This window comes from Panthera pardus, unplaced genomic scaffold (assembly GCF_024362965.1).
Source record: "Panthera pardus isolate Hobbes unplaced genomic scaffold, ASM2436296v1 HiC_scaffold_16, whole genome shotgun sequence".
NCBI lineage: Eukaryota > Metazoa > Chordata > Mammalia > Carnivora > Felidae > Panthera > Panthera pardus.
In genome coordinates this window covers 131,467,832-131,475,640 of record NW_026526721.1, presented here as the reverse complement: position 1 = coordinate 131,475,640, position 7,809 = coordinate 131,467,832, and the positions used below count along the sequence as shown (strand labels likewise).

The 7,809-nt window shown below is 39.3% G+C and overlaps 1 protein-coding gene across 5 annotated transcripts in view; it reads left to right on the top strand.

Moving 5' to 3' along the window:
* The first annotated feature begins 743 nt into the window (after positions 1 to 743).
* LOC109258923 (collagen alpha-4(VI) chain-like) overlaps positions 744 to 7,809 on the top strand; it is a 121,580-nt gene continuing 114,514 nt past the window's right edge. For all 5 annotated transcript variants that reach the window (XR_002076515.2, XR_002076514.2, XM_019436155.2 and 2 more), the window contains exon 1: positions 744 to 863. The gene's annotated coding sequence lies outside the window, so the exon portion shown is untranslated. The remainder of the gene's footprint in view (positions 864 to 7,809) is intronic.

The following is a 7,809-nucleotide window of genomic DNA, read 5'->3' as shown; positions in this document are numbered from 1 at the left end:
GAAAGCCTCTTGCTGACCTGGAATAGACACCTTGGACTGAACTATGTGAGAAGGAAACGATCTTGGTTATTACGTCTCTTGTTACAGCAGCTTAATTGTTTAACTCATGTATATGCACACACAAAAATACTTCTCTATTTCCTTTGACTCCATCCTGATCCCTAATCTGGTTGGTATGAGCTAGTTTAGAGCATCCAAGATGCTCTAAGAGCTTTACCTTGTTATCAATGCAGGGAGTGTTTGCTATTGTTCAGTTCATTGATTTATCCACCTATCCATCCATCCATTATATCTGCTGTTTTGAGACCTAGTATGTATAAGACTCTTTGCTAGGGGATATCCAGGGGATATGAGTGACCCAAAGATGAATTATACCTGTTCCTGCTCTCAAGCGGCTCATAGGCTACAGACTTCAGGTGGAGACTAAATAATTGAAATAAGGATAATTAGGATTAATTTTTATTCTAGGAATTTTAAATTAAATTTGAAAAAGATTAGTTTCATTTATATTATTTAAAAATTATTATTATTACTATTTTTTGAGAATACTCTCCCTGGGAACTTTTTGTATTCATTTTTAGGATCAGTGTTTACAGAGTGGAGGATCCTTTTGATTTAATGGCAATAAAGCACGCATAAGAACAAGCAATGCGTCAGTCATCATAAACATCGTTTTTGCTCCTCCCCTCACCCCCCCCCCATTCCCTTTCTCCCAGGAGAGTATTAAATACCGGAAAAGCTGGTGTGTCTTTGTACCCTTGAGGCTTCCTGTGCTCTAGGGAATTCCCAAGGCTCAAACAGCTTCTTAAGGGATGAAGACAAGAAGGAGGAATTAAAAGAACAAGTTGCAAAGGTTTTGCCAGGTAGGAGGAAATTCCTTTTCCCTGGGAGAGTTGGGTAGGTGGGAACTCTAGTTTGTTTCTATGTATTTTTGCAAATACACTGCTTCTCTTTCACTTCCAGGCAGAGAGAGACAGGGACTCAATGATAGACCAACAGAGGAGAAAGTGATAGAGACTGAAAGAGAGATCTTGCATAGCAAAGAGATGGAGAGAAATTGAGACAGGGACAAAGACACAGAGGAAAAAACCCAAAAGGTATCTCTGTTAGACACACAGAGAAAGAGTAACTTTCAAGGTTCAAACTGTGGCAGAACGAGGCGTGTAACTCTGAACTTTTATGGAGCAGGAAAATGTGAAATGTTTTAAGATTGGGTCCAGAATTTACCATCTGTGTGGAAAGGGGAAACCAATGTATGGGGACTCACAGATGTCTCATGAATTATTTCACTGATGCAAATCTTTGGGAGAATTTAAACATGGAGATTAGTATTAGAATCATAAGGCGAAGGGAAGAAGAAAACACTAAAGAATCAGGGAATAAACAGGCTTAGTAGAGATATAAAACTTAGGTAAAAATGACTCTCTCAAAACAATGCCAGGTGCAATTTTGAGTTAGAAAAAAAGTTTTCTTCCACCTAGTTTGCCAGGATGCATGAAACTCCACTACTAGTTTTCTTTTCATTTGACTACCATGCACAGTTTTAAGAAACAAGTGAGATGGTTATTTACATTTTTAATAAAAAATTTCAAACATACAGCAAAAGTTAAAGAATTCACAGGGAATACATGTATACTCACCACTTAGATTCACTATGAACATTTTAATATAGTTGTTTTTTCACATCATCCCTCTAGCCATGTGTTACTCTACCTTATTTTTAAATGCATTTTAAATTAGAAACATCGGTAAACTCCCTAAGTACATCAGCATGCATATCATTTACTAGAGCTGAAGAAAATGATTATTTTTATAAAGAACTTCAAGAAAGGTTAATGTGAAATTGATCAGGTTCAGATTTTATGTATAATTTTTTGGTCACTGGGGTTGATACCTACACATTTAAATTCACTGAATTTAGTGATGGTGACAACTATTCAGGATGACTTCTGTGGGGTGGAAGAATCACATATTGACTGAGAATTATTCCACAGGAGTACAGGAGAAAAATCTAGCACCTTTTTGTTCTCTTTTGTATTGATCTTCAGAGGCTACGAAATAAGCCCAGGGAATTGCAAATGTAGAATGGTCCTTTTTATTTCAACCCAGAGTGTGTATGCCACAGGCCTTTGAAAGTAGTCTGCCATCACATAATTTTGTCTGATAGTTTCTGGCTCATAGGAATAGGCCTCGAGAGGTCTGTGGATGCATTTATTCCATCACTGACCAAGAACAATGAAGCCCTGTCTGCATTTTTGCAGAAACAGTAAATATGGTCCCTTACAGAGTCGCTAGAAAGTGAAATAACGAATATTATCTACCTGATATTTTGGTCTGAAATAAAAGCACCATGAGTGCTTGTAAAAAGATCCTATAGGAAATTGTTTTGCCCAAACATTCCAACCTAATCTTGTGTCTTTATGTTTGAGCAACTCACTGTATAAGTGGATTTTTGTGACTGTGAGTTTTTAAAGGTTCACCTCTGGCCGCGTCTCTCTCCTGCCTCCTTGGGCACAGTTGTAGTTGCAGACTGGCTCCATTTTGGATTCCTCAAAGGTCTTAAACCAAGACCCTTCCAATACTACGCCTGTGATCTGGTTTTACTTATTCTACAAATTTGCCAAATGTTTAGTTTTATGCTATTTGTTCTGGTTATATTTTTAATACAAATGAATTAAAAATAGAATTATAATTAAAATATAAAAGTGAACCCAATTGGCTTTGAGTCCTCCATTTACCAAAAAAGAATAGCCTAGGGAGCACCAATCTTCCCAAGAATGCCTCTAAATCTTTGTTTAGAACATTCTGTCTTAAGAACAGGAAATCATTCTTTTTCTGAACAAATGAATTTATGCAACGAATCTTTTTTGAGCACCTACTGTATGTCAAGCACTGGGGATATGTCATGGAAAACAAGATTCCTCGTAGTGCTTCTATTCTAGGTGAAGGTGCGGCATGATTACAGGTAATTGATAAAAACCATGATGAATATTACATAGCCTGTTAGAAGGTGATAGGAAAAGAGGAAAAGCAGAGCAGGGTAAGGGGGCTTGGGTGTGCTGGGACAACAAGGGTAGGTTGCAATTTTAAGTAGAATGGCTAAGATGGACTGCACTGAGAAGGTGATACCTGAGCAAAGACTTGAGGGAAGCAAGGGAATCAGCCATGTGGATATATGTATAGATATGAGTGGATATATGGGGATATATAATGTTACATGGGAACATATGGGAACGTATGTAGATATATGGATACCTGTGGGAATATATATGGATATATGTGGACATAAGTGGATATTTAGGAGATATGTGGATATTTGTGGATATATGTAGATATATATGGGTATGTGTAGATGTATGTGGGTATATAGGGATATATGTGAGTAAATGGGGATAGGAGGGGAAGAGCATTCCAGATGGAGGAAACAATAAACAGTATGTACAAAAACCCTAGGCAGTGAGTATAACTGGCTTATTTGAAGAACAGCCAGTAGGCCAAAGTGATCCGAGTCTAATGTGCCAGGGTGAGAAATGAGTCGGAGAAAACTGGGGGCCAGTTTATATAGGAACTTGTAATCTATTTTGTTTTTTTACTCTGAATGAAACAGGAAGCCATTGAAAGGCTCTGAGCAGAGGTCACCTAGGTTTTAAAAGGATTTCTCTGGTTATATTTTGAGAATAGACTTCGGAGGGAAAGGTTAGAAGTAGGGCGAGCCATGGAGGTTGCTGTAGTAATCAAGCAAGAGAGGTGATGGTGGCTTGAATCAGCCTGTTAGTAGAAATGACAAGAGCATCAGTTTCTGTGTAAACAGCTTTAAAGGTTGATCCAGCATGATTTCCTGGCAGGTTGGATGTAGGGGGTGTGTCTGAGAGAGGAGTTAATGATAGCTCCGTGGCTTTGGGTCCATGCTGCGAGAAGGTTGCAGTTGCCATGAACTGAGAGAAATGAACAGAGGGAGGGAAGAAGGAAGGAAGGGAGAAAGAAAGAAAAAAGAGAGCAGAGAAAGGAACTGTTCTAGGTGCTGAGCATATATTAATAGTAAAGACACAGTCCTAACAAATCCCAAAGAATTCATTGAAATAAATGTACAGACTTCAGAGGAAGAACAGAACAGGGAGTGATTTGCCATCAAGCTTGAGTTAGGAAGGTGACACCTGAGCTGGGTTTTGAAAGGTGAATAGAGCCTGCCGTGCGTGTGTGTGCGTGTGTGTGTGTTTGCGTGTGTGCATGCATGCACATGTGTCCCGGGCCAAGGAGTAGTATGCAGCCTTCCAGGTAAAGGGAAGGAATAATGACATTCAGAATCATCAAAGTCTGATAGACTTGGGAAACCACACTGACTTATAATTCTATAAACTTCAGGAAGGTTTGTAGCCTAGTCAGGGCATCTTGGAATCTCTAAGAAATATCGTAAACTTTGAGGGTCAGGTAAGTTTGTGTCACTGCATTTAGTAGATATTCTTTCAGTTTGTCTTTAAACATTTTATTATACACTATTTCAGAAACTCAAAAAAGATACAAAGAGAAGTTCAATGGCCCTTAAGTTATTTTAAGCTAAAGCCCTGGAAACAACAGTAAAAGATTAAGCTCAAAGAACATGGACAGCTAAGGTTTCGTAACATAAGGTTTCAAAGAGCTTAGTGAAATAAGCCATACAGAGAAAGACAGATACCATATGTTTTCACTCTTATGTGGATCCTGAGAAACTTAACAGAAACCCATGGGGGAGGGGAAGGAAAAAAAAAAGAGGTTAGAGTGGGAGAGAGCCAAACATAAGAGACCCTTAAAAACTGAGAACAAACTGAGGGTTGATGGGGGGTGGGAGGGAGAGGAGGGTGGTTGATGAGTATTGAAGAGGGCATTTTTTGGGATGAGCACTGGGTGTTGTATGGAAACCAATTTGACAATAAATTTCATTAAAAAAACCCAAAAAACAAAGAGCTTATCTCATCCAGGTGACCACCAGCTTGCTGTCATACCTGGTACTCCACTTCTCTGATTTAGGGAATCTTCTCTCACTACTGTCAAGTGTCTGTTACTATCCAAAATCTCACTTACATCATAGTGTGATTATTTCCTAGACATAATGAAGCGAAAATGTAGCCAGGACTCTTTTGGTTCAAGCAATGCATTTCTCTTGGAATAAAAATTCTGAGGCTTGGTTCTAAGGCGACAAAGTACTAAATTTTTGGACTTTTGTAGATTATTGCTTGACAAAAGTGATAGTAACCTCTGAAGTTTTCTAGCTTTCTCCAGAGTTTTTGCTACCCCCCATTAGCTTATGCTGTGCCCACAATAACCCTGTCAAGGGGTGAAGGCACAGTTTATGCTGCCAGGACTGAGTCTTAGTGAGTTCAAGAGACTTCCGAGAAGCTGCATAACAAGAACGTGGCAGGGTTGAAACTTGAACCAGAACATTCAAAGTCAAGTTCTATGCAATTTTTTATTGCTCCATACTATGCTTTCTTTACAGATTCTGAAGCAACCTTCTTAAAGGACATGAAATAAATAATGGATAGGGTATATGAGGCCAAACCAGACAATTGCAGAGGACCATCTTGCCCTTATTCACTATCATGACCTGCTCTTTCTACATTTCCTGGTGACAGGAAGTAGGGAGTAGCAGAGTGCGCTGACCTGCCCACCGTCTTTGGAGGGGCCTGATCTGCTTAGCGGATTGCAGGCATTCTTCCTGAATGAAATACTTGAGAAAGATAGGGTAGTTATCCCCATCTCTCTGGCAAAACCAAGCTCATGAAACGCTGGGGTGGTGGAATTTATAAGTTACACATCAGTTGTAAGAGTTTGAATATTCTTTTTCCTTGGATTAAATCGTTCAGCAGTTTGTTCAAATGTTAAATAATGATCATAAAAGGGAAAGATTTATTCGTTTCAACAATGTAGCTAGCACTACAAAGATTTCTTGGGCTGAGACTCCTCTCTCTGTGTGTTCACAGCCCAGTGGGGTAGATAAATGATCGACGGCAATACATACGGCAAATGGTGTAGGTGATGTATGAACCAGGCACTTTGGGAAACTAGGTGAATCAGGATATGAAAAGGGCCTAAGATAGAGAAAAACTGCCCCAAAGCTGGGATGCTATTCACTTCCAAAATTTTAAATACCTCACAAATTGTGTGCTGATCTTGAAATTATTGCAGCTGATGGGAGTGTCAGGGCCCTGCTGAACTCTGACATTGTCATCCTTATCCCTCCCTGGAGCAATGCTCCAAGATTCTGCATCTTGTTATGGTTTTTTTCTTTCTAGAGCCTAATAACACATTAATTGTCATTGAAATGTTTGACACAGCCTCCCTCAAATATTTTACAACAAAGTTGTGTATATATCCAAGCCGTCATAAGATTTGTGAATGGGCACGGAAGCAAATGTTAATGTTTATGAAATAGGTTAAGGCTAACCTTTAGTTTTTCTTAACTATTAAACATGCCGTGTGAATTCTAATGTGATGTGTACAGAAGAATCTGTTCACGTCCCCCAATTGTTTGCCTCCTGGAGCTTCCTGTTGCCCAGATGTGGTATACTCCAAGACTATCTTGTAAGAAAGCCAAGTATACACTGCTTGAAAGAATCCTGTTTAAATGACCAGAAAAATTTGGAAAAAAAAGAAAGGACATAGCTCTTCATTATTTCTGGGAATAGAGTATAATTAGAAGGCAAATTGAAAAATGTGTTAAATTGATTTTTCATATTTGCATTGGATCTTTCATCTAAATATTTTGAAGCTTCTGCTTACCTCTCAGTCATGTATATATAAAGAAAACATTTTAAATTGATCGTTTCTTCCCTTTCCCCACGTAATTGATAAGAGACACTGGTTTTCTTCCCTGTGGAGCTAGAGATGCTGTTGAAAGTCAGTGGAGCAGACATCTGCCTGGTTGGGAACCACTGCATGCTAAATGCATGGAAGAATGGTTTTCAAAGTGTGGTCCCTTGATTCCACTCAGCATGCAAATTCTCACCACTCAGACTTATTACATCAGAAACTCTGGAGACGGGGTCCAGGAAGTTGGGTTTTAACAGGTCCTCTGGGTGATTCTGACTCAATGCTCAGGCTAAGAACCAGTGGCATAGAACGTTAGAGATGGCATCTTTTCATTTCATTTTTGAGGGACCCATAGAGGGAGAATAGAAACCGTGAGGGAGACTTGTATATAAAACACTGCTGGTTTAATTAAATGAAGTTAAGGCAGTTTATGGATGAATACTGAGAAATTCTACCCGGATCCCCTCTTATATCCCACCTTCTGAGTTCATGCATTTCAGAAAGCCAAAGGTTTCTATTAGATGCATGCCCTCAGAGCCTGTGCAGCAAGGGGGTATGAGCTCCAAGAAGGCTTAACCAGGTCCCCTGTGGTCAAAAACCTTAGCTCCCAGGGCCTTGGATGAGCTCTACCTGGGGTGTCCAATACCTCTTCTGAGTCCTCGCTCATGCTGTTCCATGTCTGGAATTCCCTTTCTCCACTTGCTCACTTGTACATTTCTACTCCTTCTTTAAGTCTCAACTCTGCTCTTTGAAGCCTTTACCAAGTGCAGAGGGATGATCACCCACTGTGTTCCTCAACACCTTGTACAGATTTCGATATAATTTTGCTCATCCCACAGTATTACAATTCATCCATTTCTTCCTCTCCTCTAGGGTTCCAAGTCCTCCCAGGAAAAGAACTATTTCTTTAATATGCCTGACATATTATGTGGTAAACAATAAACACTCAATGAAAAAGTTATAAGATTATCACCATACATTGTTTCTTTATGAATTATTATAATTCTGAACATTGGAGAGTAA